We start from the raw sequence: 15,611 nt of genomic DNA on the forward strand, positions 1-15,611 counted from the left end.
GGGCTTACAGGAATAGAGTGAGGAAAAAAGAAAACAAAAAGAGAAAATATCATACTGACACCCAGCCTTCCCCTTTGATCTATTATTTTTCTCCAGCCATCACTTAATTCTTTGTTAGAGTAACATTATCTCCTTACTCTTTCACCAAAACCATGCTGAAGAAAAAAAATCTGTAAGTTCATTGATGTGAAGATATGCAGTTGATATGAATTTAATATGCTAACTCTAAGAATATTTATATTCTAACAGAACCAGTTCCCAAGAGATGCATTATTTTAGGTATCAAAGTCCCTTGTGAAGATATGTTTTTAGTAGGAGGCATTCAAAATCCATGAAATCACCCAGAAATCATCGCTTCCTCTATTTACTGCTCCAATTGACTCATAATATGGAAAATGATTTTGCGAGAACTTATAAGTAGGATAAGTGATCACTAGTATTAGTATAAACTCTAAAGATTAAAGGCCAATCTAGCTTTAATTTATTTTTTAATTGATGATCTATACTTTCACATAATAAGAATGCTATACTTAGCAAATATTATATCTCTCTTGTATGGTAATTCTCTCAATGAATTTGTAAATGATCTATGGATTTTTGTTTGTCCTATTGGGTTTTTTGTATGTTGATGAATGGATGGATAGGGATATAGACAGAATGACACAAAGATAGGAGTGAGAGTAAATACTCCAGATAATAATATCAACATCCAGTTTTTCTTAGCACATTGGAATGACAGACCAAATCTAGCAAGACAAAATTTAACAGGAAATAATGAAAACCCCAAAAATTATTTTCAAAGAAAATAGTGGCATAATTACAGCATTGTATAAGAATAAATATTATATAAGACTAGATTAAATCTGCCAGAAAATCTTATAGCCTGCATCATGACATATTCAGTTCCTTGTCATTGAAATTGCCCTAACAGAAATGTTGTAGGAATATGGAATCTATTACTTTTAATATCTCATTTGATGCTAAAAATCTGTGGTTCTATTCTTACTCAGCTAGACACTAGGTATATCTCTTTCATTGTAAAACATTAAAAAATATAAAGTGGGTTTAATTTTAAATATTACAAACTAGCATTATAAACTTGGTTATACTCTATGATTGTAAGGTCAGAGGAAAAGAAGAAAGAGTAACTTATCAACATGCATACACATAAAAGAATGAGATAAAATGGGAAGAAATTCAGTAGTAGATGTATTAATGGAAATGTATTGACAAGAAAAAAATTTTCCATCATCAGTATACTGAAAGAAATATTACTGACAGATTTAGCAGAATTATTCTGAATAGATTGGTAGTTTCTGGATTCATTTGTATGTAAACATACTATGAGGCTAATAAAAGCTGGAAAAAGTATATGAGGGAATGTCCTGGAATCTCCCTCTCTAGAGTACTTTAACATAGAATCAACAACTATATAGTTCTTTCTTATTGCCTTGGGAGTTCATCTGCCTAAAGGAAGGGGACTGGATTAAATAACCTTGAAAAGTTCCACGTATTTTTTTTTCTGGTTTATAACTTCTACAACTCTGCTCTGCAGTCAAAAAGGCACAAACCTTTCTGCAGAAACAGACCCATAAATACAGAGGACAAATTGGTGTTGCCAGGGGGTAGGGAGGATAGGGGGTGGACAAAGGGGGTGAAGGGGAATGGGAAGGGGAGTGGGAAGGCAGTGTGAGGGAAGGGGAGGGCACAGACTTCCAGTTATGGAATTAATAAGTCATGGAGATGAAAGGCACAGCATAGGGGATATAGTCAATGGTATGGTAATAGCATAGTATGGTGACAGATTGTAGCTACACTTGTGGTGAGCACAGTATAGCCTAGAGACTTGTTGGGGCAACTGGGTGGCTCAGTTGGTTGACAGTCTGACTCTTGATATTGACTCGTATCATGACCCCAGGGTCGTGGGATCGAGCCCTGTGTCAGGCTCTGCACTAAGCATGGAGCATGCTTAAGATTCTCTCTCTCTCCCTCCCTTTGCCCCTTTCCCCTGCTCATGCTCTCCCTCTCAAATAAAAATAAAATAAGGTAAAATAATAAAATAAAATAAAATAAAATAAAATAAAATAAAATAAAATAAAATAAAATAAAATAAAATAAAAATGCATATAGACTTATACAATCACTATGTATACACCTGAAACTAATGTAACATTGTTTGTTAAATATATTTAATTAAATAAAAAACTGGTATATTACAAAGGGATGAGGCAGCACAAACTACATCAAGATCAAGGCAGTTTTGTTCTTTGTCCAACTTAGAAATTTGCATTATTTTGTATTGTCCCCTCTACAATAGATCTGTATCATTTCTGTACTCAAAAGTCTCTGATGTTTTTTTTTTCTTTATGCATTTTCAACAGTTTTATAAATTGTGACTCTAGCTGGCATCCTGCTTCTATACATGTTTTAAAATAATGTGATTATTTTCTGGGGCACCTGGCTGACTCAGTTGGAAGAAGCATGCAACTCTTGATCTTATGGTCATGAGTTTGAGCCCCATGTTATATGTAGAGATTACTAAAAAAAAAATAAACTTAAAAAAATAAAAATAGGGGCAACTGGGTGGCTCAGTAGATTAAGCATCTGATTCTTGATTTTGGCTCAAGTCATGATCTCACAGTTCATGAGATCAAGCCCTGCATCATGAGATCGAGCCCTGCATCTGGCTCCATGCTGGGCATGGAGTCTGCTTGGGATTCTCTCTGCCCCTCACCTGCTCCTGCTCTTGCTCTCTCTCTCTCTCTCTCTCTCTCTCTCACTCACTCTCGCTCTCGCTCTCTCTCTCTCAAAATAAAAAAAATAAATATTGTAAAAATAAAAATAAATAAAACAAAATATGTCACTATTTTCTAATCTACCATAAAATAGAAAATACAAATTGGAATATATTTTTACATCTTGACTCACATATGAACTCCTGTTACTATTGTGTAACAGTTCTGTTGTGTGAAACTTTTGATTCAGGAAACAGCAAAGAACAGGGTTTCTTCATATCCTTGAATACCAATTTGTTTTGCCCAAATGAATCTAACAATTGAAAACTAAATGATATGAGGGCCATTTGAATGGCATTTCAAAAGAATAGCTAGGTATCTGTTCACTTACCATTCAGATAACTTCCTCTTATTTTTCTTAGATTCTATCATGACCTCATCACATATTGATATTTTCCTGCACTGCTCCACACTTGTCAAATACTAACATGTATTTCCCTGGTGCCGAATCCTTCCTGTATTTTCAATATAATCTTTGTTCAGACAGGAAGAAATATAATTTAATCATGTATGAGGTGAAACAGCTTATACCAGGTAACCCACCATCATTCAAGCTGAGACACTAACCTATAAAATATGCAGCAGCTGACAATAATAAAGGAAGTCTGGAGTCTTATCAGATGGTGTCACCAGTAACTATAAAAGCTTGAAATGAGTGTGTTCTACTGGATTTAATTTTTTAACTCATTTTAATTTTATGTTACGCAAAGAACAATATGAAAATAGAATTTTCTAAGTTTCTTAACAGATATGCTTAAAGATGTTTAAATTCTAGAATGTCTTAAAATGGCAGTACTGGAGCCAGAAAATCTATGTTTTTCCAAAGTTCAAAGCAGAGTCTAGACTTGCTAACCCTTGCCTGTATTTTGGTCAATTGCAAATTCAGGTGAACAAAAAATATGTGCCTGAAAGAGCGGTGTACTTGAAATTGACAGTAGAGTATAATGGAACTGCAATGATATACTTCTCCATGTGCTGTCTGCTGAACTTTCATACACCTGGGCTGCTTAATGAGCTTTCCTTCTTCGTGTATATCAATCTCCAAGTTCCTGGAATCTAATAGCAGGTGCAGTGCATTTTGGATTAGTGCTGGCTCTTAAGACGAAGTAGAGAAAAGACAGATGTAAGGCATAGAACAACATCAACATGAATAGCCTGAACCAAACTTTAAGTTCCTTAGTGCTGAAATAATATAGAATCAGATATGTAAGATAACAAACAGAAGCATATTTTATGTGCAGCACAATATAAAATGCAGGAAACATCCCAAGTCTATTTTAGAGCAGATTATAAAGAATTACCGATTACTGTTATCAAGGCATCCGAGTATTCTTTTACGATCTTGATTTTGATTTCCTATAAATGCCGTGCTTTAGAGAGAATTGTAACAACCAGATAATATTTCATGTAGAACAAGCAATTATATTTTCCATCAAAATATATTTCTCCCCAAAATAATATGTTAATATTTCTGTCTCGGGGTCACAGGAGATTTTTTACATGTGTTTCAGCACTGTGTATTTTAAAAATAAATAAATAAATTGACTTATAACTGCTCTACTATAGTGAAATCTGCCGTTTATCTGGGCAGGATTTTGAAGCAATTAGTGTTACTGGGAACTGTGGGGCATAGAGCCTGGAAGAAGAGCCACCAACTGTGAGAAGAATGGACCCCTGTAGAGAATATAGATTGTGGAAAATTCTATTTCCACTCACAGAAAGATCTACAGTCACCTCTTTTTTCCCTTTATCTGGTTTTTTTTTTCCTTAAAGATTTGCAGGACTAACCTTTACAAAAGGACATAAATCAGCCCTTCTGAAGTGATTCACACTCACAGCAGGGACTTTGTAAAATCTGGAGTCAGCTAAGATCTGTGGCCTCACTATGTATGATATTATTCTTTCTGTTCACACTGAAATTCAGGATCAGAGTTAGTACAGGGATCTAGAGAATGTGAAGAAATATTGCTCTTTCCTACTTTGGGAGGTAGTGCAGCTTTTGTTTAATTTTCCACAGTAGGATTTACATAGAAATTAGTTATTCAGAATGTAAAGCGTGCCAGAATATTTTTGTCACCTAAACCTGAACTCTCTTAGTTTCACCAAATAAGAGGAAGATTGCTATTATTGTGTAGACATGTTTCTTTCTAATGCAATGGTTGCTACAGATCCTGATGGAACATAATTTACATTCCTATATATTTCTAGACCATGAACAAATCCATAAAATTGCATTGTTTTTTTCAATTTTGTTCCCCTAGAAAAATAAATGGAAACAACAATATTTTATTGGGGAAGTCTATTTCATCTAGCATAACTGGATAATTTAGTTTCCCCAAAGCATTTTATGAAAGGAGGTAGAATAGCTCTTTAACATAAATAAATTTTCAACAGCAAAAAATACAACCTCCTGTTTATGTGGATGTTAGTCAATAGATAAACCCTTTTTTCCCTCTATGTTGAAGCTTGTAATATATAAGCGTTAGGAGCATAATGCTCTTGACATTCAGGGATAGTGTGGGAGCAAAATCAGTGAATTCGTGGTAATAAGAAAAAAAATAAAACCTCTCTGCATCACTGTTTATATGGCTTAGTGGGTTGGTGGGATAGTAGGAAAGTAAGTGGGTTTTGTGAGACTCTACAAAATTAAAATTGAAAATTTTATCATCTTGATTTTATCATGTTTTCCACAAATTATGTAACACCTAAGTATTTCATATATCTTATTTCTTTTTCTTCATAGTTTTTTTTTTCTAATTTTGAAGTACAGTGAAGCAGAAAGACCATTTGTATCACTTTATTTCACTTTGTTTATTCCTACTTCATTCCCCTGGCTATTCTGAGGAGTCAGATAATGTGAAAATAAAAATATGAGCTCTTTTCTAAAACATGTTGATATTTTCATTTTTTTTTTATTTCTGGAGACCCAAATTATTTAGTCTTATTTTTCCTTAATTAATGGCTATATGCGATCTAATAAGGAGTATTTAGGTAAATACTTAACTTGCTGGTATCCATTGAGGAATTGAAAGGAAAAAGTCATATTTAAAAAAATTAATGTTTATTCTTGAGAGAGAGAGAGACAGAGCACGAGCAGGGAAAGGACAGAGAGAGAGAGAGGGAGACACAGAATCCGAAGCAGGCTCCAGGCTCCAAGCTGTCAGCACAGAGCCCACACAGGGCTCGAGTTCATGAACCCTGAGATCATGACCTGAGCCAAAGTCCGGTGCCTAACCTACTGAACCACTTAGGTGTCCCAAAAGGAAAAAGTCTTACAATTTCTATCCCTACAGTCTTATCAGCAGGCCAAAAAGTTTCTATCACTGAAGTTAGGTTGAGTTGACATTTATTTGTTAAATTTTTATTTGAGGTTTACCTAATCTTAAATGTAAAAATTATTGTTAAAAATAATTGGAAATCTCGGGCTTCATTTATAACGAATTGTTACAGTGTCATCTATTGCTGGGAGGGCAAACCCCCCCCCCTGCTATTTGTGTCTCAATCTTTTTATTTCTTTATTGATCTGATTATTTTATTTTATTTTATTTTATATGAAATTTATTGTCAAATTGGTTTCCATACAATACCCAGTGCTCATCCCAACGGGTGCCCTCCTCAATGATTAAGTTTTTTTAAGGAGATCATCCTGATGAGTTCGGTATAAAATAGTTCTAACATGTGAATATTCACGCATGTGCATAACTCAGTCAAGGAAGGCATAGGAATGCTGTTGAGAGGAGTTGATATTTGAGTGAGCTGAGCGATAGTAGGGATTCATCACACAAATGAGGTAACATGATGGGGTTGTGGAGTGACAGTTTGCAGTGGCAGTTTTCCAGTCAGAGAGAAGAGCTAAAGTTAGCGAGGTAAAGCCATCATTGCAAGTTTGGGATCTGTAAATGTCTGGGGTTTGCAGGAGCACAAGATGAAGGTAACATAAGATCTTACTCTTGTGAGATCACAAAAGTTTTGTATGACATGTGGACAGTTTGAATATTATTATTCTGTTGTAGGAAGGGAAGGGATTTAAGCAAGGGGGTGGCAGAATCAAATATAATTTTTTATCTGTAATTCTAGCTGACATTACAGGATCTGTCCTATATAGAGGACAATAGTATATACCCCTTCTTATGCCGGCAGTGCTTTTCTATCCCTAGTATTCCCACCTGCACCTCACTTTTTATCCCTCAGATTTCACCTCTACTTTCTCTTCCTCACCTGGGCCCCTCATGGGTTTAGGAAAGGATGCACTGCTATGTATACACATGGAGCCACATGCACAATACTGCTTACAGTGATATCTTTACACTTAGTGAGTATTATCTTCCTCACCCATGCTATATGCACCCTCAGGCATGAAGTGTTGGCTCAATAGGTATTTGTTGAATAAATGCATAAATGGAATTGATAGCATCCCAACTGTCTGTGTCTACTCACATGCTATTTCACACAAGTTGTTAGAGCTGTGTCAGAAGAAAAGGAAAAGAAAGGGAGAATGAAGGAGTAAGGAAAGCAGAGAGAGAGCAGAGGTGAAGAGAAAAGGAGAGTGGAATATGGAAAGAAAAGGAAGAAAGGGAAGGGAAGGGAAAATGAGGGAAGGAGTCAAGGGTGGAAAGAAGAAATAAATGGAAAGCCATCCCTTTCTCTTTCATCAAATCAGATGGGCCACAGGAATGGAACGTATCAAAGTGACCGAAACTCAAACAATCTTGTTTTATTTTATTTATTTTTATTAATTATAAGAAAAAAGCCATATAATATTCCTTAATGCTTCAGAATTTCTCCATTTGTAAAACGGGGGGAATAATGTTAGTCCCCTTACTATTTGTTTTACACAGATAGTATGAAATGTGGTAAAAAGTAAGTGCTTTGATTTTTCAGAGAAAAAGTAAATAATTTGGATAGAATTCTTATTTGAAAAAGTAGAAGCATATATCATTTTTATTATCAAATGATACTTGAGATGTGTTAGCAGCCCATAAACTCTGAGTTTATTTGCAGTTTGAATTTTGTTTGATTGTTTCTCCCTGCTGGAACACATAAATCATGGGATAAAGACACTCTCTTTTACAAAGGCTTTCAGTTCATTATGTGTTTTGCTTCTGAAAATGTCCTTGGTTGTGTTATTTTATTGTGCTTTCTGAGCTATTTTTAAATGATAAAATTTCTATCATTATTCTTTATTCCAGTGAAACAAATTGAGTCATCAAATGCAGCCAGTCGAGACTTGTTTGGCCAGTCAAGACTGCTTTGTAAATTTGGTTTTGGTGTCTACAGAAGTACCTTAGATGTTTTTGTCAAAAGGTTTTGTTTTTGTGGTCAGTGTTGCTGATCTTAAGGTCTTTTATTATTATTATTAACAATAGAGAGGTTTGCTGGGAACACTAGGTCCAGACTTTGTTACTACTTTATAGTGAACACTGACCATTGTGGAAGTTTTGCTCAAATGAGTAATAAATAGATTTATAGCAATCTCTGTGTTTAGCACATAAAAATTAATTATATGAAAAATGGAAGACCTTCCCAATTTTTACATAATTATAGCTAATTTAGATGAATGTGTTGAACTCAGTAGAAATAAGAAAACCCAATCCCACAAACTAAATAGAAAACTCTAGGCTGGATTTCATTACTTATCACAAAGGGAAAGGATGCTCTTCATGTCTACAGTCATTGATCCTATAGATCTGTCTCCATTGAACTTCACACCTAACAGAACAGTCAGCATTCAATTACCTCTGTGGAAACATTAACTAAAACCAGAGAAGAAGCCAAGAAATTTAGAAGTAAAGAAAAGGTCATGTTCTTGTAAACGGCAAGTTCACAACTGCCAACATCCTTTAGAACTATATGAAAATTACCAGCTTAAACAATGTAAAAGATTCCAAGCATGAAGTGTTTTCCTGATTTATAATTGTCACTTTTAACACAATTTAAGGTATCCAATAATGACATTCAAAGTATAAAGTGTAAGTAGTGGAATTTTGCTCCTTCTTGAAGCTGTTATTATATCCACTTAAATTCTCTTTCACACACAGGTACACATTCAAATCAAATGTGAATAAAAGATGTGACTTGAAAATTGCCATCCTCCCAAAATTTCTTTTCAGAAGTCCATTCTGTAGTTCACTTAAACAACTTGCTCAAGCAATCAAATCTATATAGCAGAGCTTTCTACATGGGCTGAGATGTTACGCTCATAAACACAGAGTTTAGGAATTATGAGCTATTTAGAGAAATAAAAAAGAAACTTAAACACATCACATTGCCCCAAACTGGAAGCAGCTTTTATCCTATCTTTTGCCAAATGCATCTTTAAAAGGTATGTGCTATAGCATATAATGACTCTTGAATCTTTAGTGATTTAGATTTTGAAGAAGCAGCCCATCTGTGAACAAGCGCAGCCGTAGTGACTTACAAGGCAAGGAGTCATTGGCTGAATTATTATGGTTTTGGAAATGACTTTCTAGTGAGCAGGCAAACTCCCAGTAACATCAGAACACATTCCTCTTACAAGATGTGCCCATAGTAGGTCCTGTTCCTGTTGAATGAATAAATCCATCAGTAAGTACTGTCAACTGTGCTTCCAAAGTATATCCCAACCAGTCATTTTTTCCTTTCCATTTCCATAGTGAGATTACAAGACATGGGATCCATTCTCTTTCTGCTACCATCTGGCCACACAGAATCCATTATTCCTAGAGCAGTCAGAATATTGTTAAATGCAAACCGTGTCACAGCCATTCTTAAAGCCCTCCAATGGCACCTCATTTAATCTTAGAATAAAATTCAAACTCTGGGTCATGACCTGGTCATCTCCTCTGCACTGATCACATTCCATTCTGACCTTCACCTACTACATTCCAACCACACCAGCCTTATTTCTGGAAAGTCTAAATATGCCAAGACTGTTTCTCCCTCAGAACTTTTATGTTTCTGGCACTTTGCTTTGAATATGCTGCTTCCACAAATTTGTAAGCCTAATTTCTTCTGCTTTTCATGTCTCATATCAAAAGTCACCTCCTCAGAAGATGGTTGCCTGCCTTTTACCCAGTAACTGTCAATCACTTACCTGTCTTGTTTTTTCATGGCATCTACTACTCTCTGCAGCTATCCTGTTGATTTATGTGTTCACCATGTGTCTCCTTCCTCCGACTCTATGTCCTGTCCTTACGCCACCCAGGATCCCCTCCACATTAGCTCCATGAGTCCAGCAACATTTATGTTGGGGTAGAGGGTACAGGGATGATATGAGCGGCATAGAAAGCACTAAACCATTTGATTGTTAACCACTGTATATTCCTGGATAGATGTTTTTGTGAGCTTTAGAAGTGATTTTAGCCAAAGATTTCAAATGTTAATGTGCAATTGAGAACAGTTCTGTATGTTTGATCACTGCTTGTTTGTTTAAGCACACACAGATAACTTTGTAATTTTTATGGGGAACAACATATACCTAAAGTGTTTTATAATGTTTATGCAAATTGGACTTAAAGTAATATTTTATCTTAGCTTGCCAAACTAGTTACATTAATGTCTGCCTGAAATTAGAAAAACATACCTAGCAATAATTTCCTAAGAAATACAAATCTAAATCTGAGATGTGAGGGTAAAATCTGTAGAGTTCCTGTGATATCCAAGCCATCTTCAATACCCACTCAGGAATTGAAACCCATTATTTTTAATACGACAAAGCTCTTTCTTCTCTTCATAATAAATAGCTACCACTTCTTCAATGTTTACTGTATTTAATATTCTAAATAATTTACATGTATTTTCTTTTAAAGTTTATTTATTTATTTTGAGAGAGAGAGAGAGAGAGAGAGAGAGAGAGAGAGAGAAGAGACAGAGGATCCCAAGCAGGCTCCATGCTATCAGCACAGAGCCAGATGCAGGGCTGGAACTCACGAACCATAAAATCATAACCTGAGTAGAAATCAGTAGAGTTGGAAGCTTCACTGACTGAGCCACTCAGGTGTCCCTGATTTACATGTATCAACTCATTTAATCTTCCCAACAACCATATGAAGTGGATGCTGTTATCATCTCGATTTTCTAAATAAGGAAACCATCTCTAAAAAGTTAACTAATCTAGTCTCATGCAGCTTGAGAGTTGCAGAACTGCAGGTTTAATTCAGGAAGTCGGGTTCCAAAACCCTCACTCTTTTCGCAGTACATTTTGCTGTCTCTCTTAGAGGACTGTCAAAATAGTAATATAACTTGGGAAAAATCTATTTCTTGCAGGAAAAGTGATCTTAGCAGCAATAACTGTATTCCATCAACTTCCAGGGTTGAATACGTTTATATAATTACAGAGATATATGTACCTTTCAGAGTCCCATGCTCACATCAAAGCTTCAGGCTCCTTGATTCATTCAATAAGCACCTATTAGGGGCGCCTGAATGGCTCAGTCAGTTGAGCATCCGACTTTGGTCGTGGTCTTACAGTTCGTGAGTTGGAGCCCCACGTCAGGCTCTGTGCTGACAGCTCAGAGCCTGGAGCTTCCTTTGGATTCTGTGTCTCCCTCTCTCTCTCCATCCCTCCCCTCTGTCTCTTCTCTCAAAAATAAATAAACATTAAAAAGTTATTAAAAATTAGCAGAAATAAGCACCTATTAAATATTGTTAGTGTGTGAGAGAAATAAGAAGACAAAGGTGTAGTCTACACAGGCTGGTGAAAGAAATAAACATACAATACAGATAATTTGGATAAAGTTTGATGAGTACTATTTTGAAAAGGAATGGAAATATACAAAAAGCAGGTTGCCAGGACCTGAAAGAATCAGAAAAGTCCACAAGGACAATGTGATTTTCGAGCTGTACAAAGTATGTAGAATTTTGATTATCAATGAAGGAAAAGGTGTTCCATGTTGCCAGGAAGCTAATGCGCTAATGAGCTTAAGGCATATATGGAAAGAACAAAAGAGAGCAGGGTAAGAGTGACAGGAGAAAAGGAAGCTGGAAGAAATGACCTTGGGGCTACACTGTACAGATTTTTATGGATCATGTGTAGGGACATTCTAGTGGGTAAGTGATGTGATACTCGGGTTCATTTTTTATTATTTTTTAAGTTTATTTATTTATTTTAGGGAGGGAGTGGGAGGAGCAGAGAGAGAGGCAGAGAGAGAGAATCTCAAACAGGTCCTGTGCTCTCAGCTCAGAGCCCAATGCGGGGCTCGATCCCACAAACCATGAGATCATGACCTGAGCCAAGTTCAAGAATTGGGCATTTAACGACTGAGCCACCCAGGTGCCCCATATTCAGGTTTAGAAAGAAAGTGAGTATTCTTTCATAATATTCAAGCTTTCCATCAAAATAGTGATCTTTCTTGAGAAAGGATACTTTTTCTTTCATCATACCGTGAGTGGTTTGGTCCCTTTCTAGAACCTTCAAAAACTGTCCTCATCTCAATAATAAATAAATCTCACAAATGGGGTACTGGTAGAAGAGGCCAACAGTATGTGCTATCCTTTCTTCCAGGTTCTCTTTGCAAAATGAACAATCATCTCATGACCTCTGAAGATTAGACTTTTTAAAGTGATTATTAAAATCACACTTCCATTGTGTAACAATGGAAACACTGCAATTTTGAATCCATAGTCTTTGTGGGTTTTTCCTATGTTTTTCTTTTTCTTTTTTCCCTTTTTCCTTTTTCTCTTTCTTTCCTTTCCTCTTTTTCTTTCTTTCCTTCCTTTCTCCCTCCTTTTCCTTCCCTTCCTCCCCCTTCTTCCTCCTACTTGCCCCCTTTTCCTCCTCCTTCCCCTTCCCTCCCCTCACCCCCTCTTCCTCCTTCTCTTGTTCTCTTTAATGAGCAACTCATCTCATTATTTCTAGAATCATTATATTACTAGACCACAAAAAGCATGTAGTAATATTATACTATCTACTGACTTTTAATGTCACCATAATGATAAAAATAATAGACTTCAGTTAACCACTAATACAGTAGATTTTAAAACAAACATATTTAGAAAAAACACACAGGCTTTATATTACTACACTTACTGTCTCTAGTGAAGTGTTCTCTCTATTTAAAAAAAAAAAAAGTAGTCAGTTTTTAAGACTTTGTTCTTATCCAAGAACAACTTTTTATCTTATAAGTCAGTCATGAAAAGGAGGATTATAATTCTTTGCATGTTTTGACTGTTAACAAGAAGATGATTATAAAAGAAGAATGAATTTAATATATAGTATATTTATCTTAACTTCTAATTCACTTTATTAGCCTCATTGCATCCTACCTGGTGTCAGTGGGAAGAAAATAGTGAGCCATGAAGAAATAAAACCAAATTCAAGTAAAATTGGTTGACTGACTCCATTATGGCATTGGTCAGTCTTTTGAGGTTCCCTCCTGGAGATCTGACAGCTTTGTGGTTTTGTTTTCAGCAGGCTGGGCAGAAAGGCTACAGAGGAAAAGCCTATTTGTGATTGCTAAAGAACCCCTAAGAATAGGGTGAGGTTAGTGAGAAAATTTGCCTTTAGGGCTCCTCTTACCAGTTGTCTGGAGGACTTTGCTTTCAGTATTCATATCTAGAACCTTTGCTAAGCAATATGTTATCCAATTTTTCTTCATTTTTAAAAATTCATTAGGATAGTGCCAGTTTAATATTTTAAGAGAAAATAAAAATCAGATCAACATCTGTGGTAAAAGAGGAATTATAGGAGCAGACATAAAAAATGTCCCTATCTCCACCTGCCACTATCTTGTGTCCAAGTAACCTATTCTCCGTTCTATGCCTGGCAATGCCAGGAGTGAAAAAGAAGCTAATGAAACATTAAAGGGAAACAAGCAGTTGCTCTTGCTTTTCAAAAGATAGTGATTAAAAGCATGGACTGGAAATTCAAGTACTCCCGATCTCAATATCCTGCTGCCTCAGCTTTAACAGAAGCAAATTGCAAAACTTGAATTTAGATTAGTGCCATGACTGTTGAAGTTTCAAGGAAATTTAGAAAAAAAGGTACTAATTCTGAAAGGATTATTGTTACCTTATTAAAAGTAAAAGTGTTCCCCATAGTTTACACACAGTCACTAACTTGTATTTAAAGACTATTAAAGTATGTTCATTATTTCTCTCCTTTGGGTGCTGAAAGAAAATTCCCTCGAATGCAGTGGTATCTAACATTTTTAGACATACACCATATCAATAGAAATGATTTTGAGCAAGTATCCACAAAATATTCATATTTATGTATAGATTAACTTCATTCATACTATGTGATGCATTTCTAACCACATACATTACATTGAAATACAAAATAAATACAAATGAAATTGTAATGTTTTCTTATGGAGATGAGTTTCTGAACCCTGCTGGGCTTCTTGCATTCTGGGGACCACTGTAGCAGTAAATTCAAAAGCTAATTAAAGACAGAAATGTATTATAAGTATGACAAAGAGATTTTACATGTTATTTTTTAGATTTTGTGTGTTCCCCTAAACTCTCTTTAGTATCAGGACCAAATACTACAATGCCTTGTAGGCCATGGAAAGACATTTTACTCTTTATATTTTTATAAGTGTGTTTTTATATTTTTGTAAGGATTTTATTTATATAGGTGTGATGTGAGCCATTGGAAGGTTTTGAATAGGGATCTGATATAATTAGATTATGTTTTGATAGAAATAATCTGGCTGCAGAATGGAGAAGAGTCTGAAGTCAGCCAGTGTAGAGCAAAGATACCAATTAAGAGGATATTTTAAGGCAGAAATTAATGCTTGGACTAGGCAGTACTAGTGGAGATAGTGAGACATAGCTGACTATGAGATACATTTTAAATTGATGGTGGATTTGATGTGATGTGGAAGAAAGAAGAGTTAGTGATGACCCAAAATGTTTTGCTTAAAAAACCAGATGGATGAAAGCATATTTACTAATATGGGGAATACTGGGAGAGGAGCCAATTTGAGGAAGAGGCTATGCAGAGTACCTTTATTGATAAGTTGATTTTGAGATACACTTTAGGCATCCAAAATATTTGGCTACTTGAGTCTGCAGTTCAGAAGGTCAATAATAATAAGATGTATTAGCATCAAGATGTCATCTAAAGTTATAGGACTAAATAAGCAAAATAGTAGGTTAAATGACATGCAAAATTTCTGTCTCATATTTAGGAATATTATCCTAGACACTGCTATTTCTTATTAGTAATTGCAAGGAAAATCTTCTCATTTTCTCTAGGACAAAGAACAAGCCACTACACACACACACATACACATGACCCCCTCCCTTGAATTACTGCCATAATATTGAAATATGATAATGTTTTAGGGCCTACTTTTTCTCTAATAGATATATTCATTTCCTGAAATGGCAATTCTGAGAAATTAAGGACATGGATGATTGAAACGAGCTTTCCATTTTTGCTCACATACTACAGTTTATGCCTCATTGGATACCTTTAATTTTCCCCCTATTCCTTTACCAAGCCTTTGAGTGGGTCTGAAGAGAACGTGCTTTGACATATTTAAGGCATCCTGAGACAGAATCTGTACCCATGATCATATCTCTTCAGTGTCCACAAGGTCTCATAGTATCTTTTTCCAGCTCATCTTTCTTGCTCCCTTGCCATTTTGGACGATAAAGAACCAGCTCATAAATGTTTAACAGACAAGATAAGCTAATAAATACAGCTCTAAATATCATCCTCTTACAATAGTCAAAGAATTATCTGTCTGGAATAATTCCTTATGCCAACCAAGAAGAGCTCTCCATAAAGCCAAACTGTTTAAGTCAAAATTAAAAATAAAATCTACATTTCAAATGAGATATTAGCAACTCTTCTGGCACTTTGATGATACATCTTGCTACTCATCT

At 35.4% G+C, this 15,611-nt stretch overlaps 1 protein-coding gene across 8 annotated transcripts in view; it reads left to right on the top strand.

Annotated features, from left to right (window-relative positions):
* NDST4 (N-deacetylase and N-sulfotransferase 4) overlaps positions 1 to 15,611 on the top strand; it is a 379,088-nt gene that overhangs the window by 283,948 nt on the left and 79,529 nt on the right. The gene's annotated exons all lie outside the window — the stretch shown is intronic.

The sequence above is a fragment of the Felis catus genome, chromosome B1 (assembly GCF_018350175.1).
Source record: "Felis catus isolate Fca126 chromosome B1, F.catus_Fca126_mat1.0, whole genome shotgun sequence".
NCBI lineage: Eukaryota > Metazoa > Chordata > Mammalia > Carnivora > Felidae > Felis > Felis catus.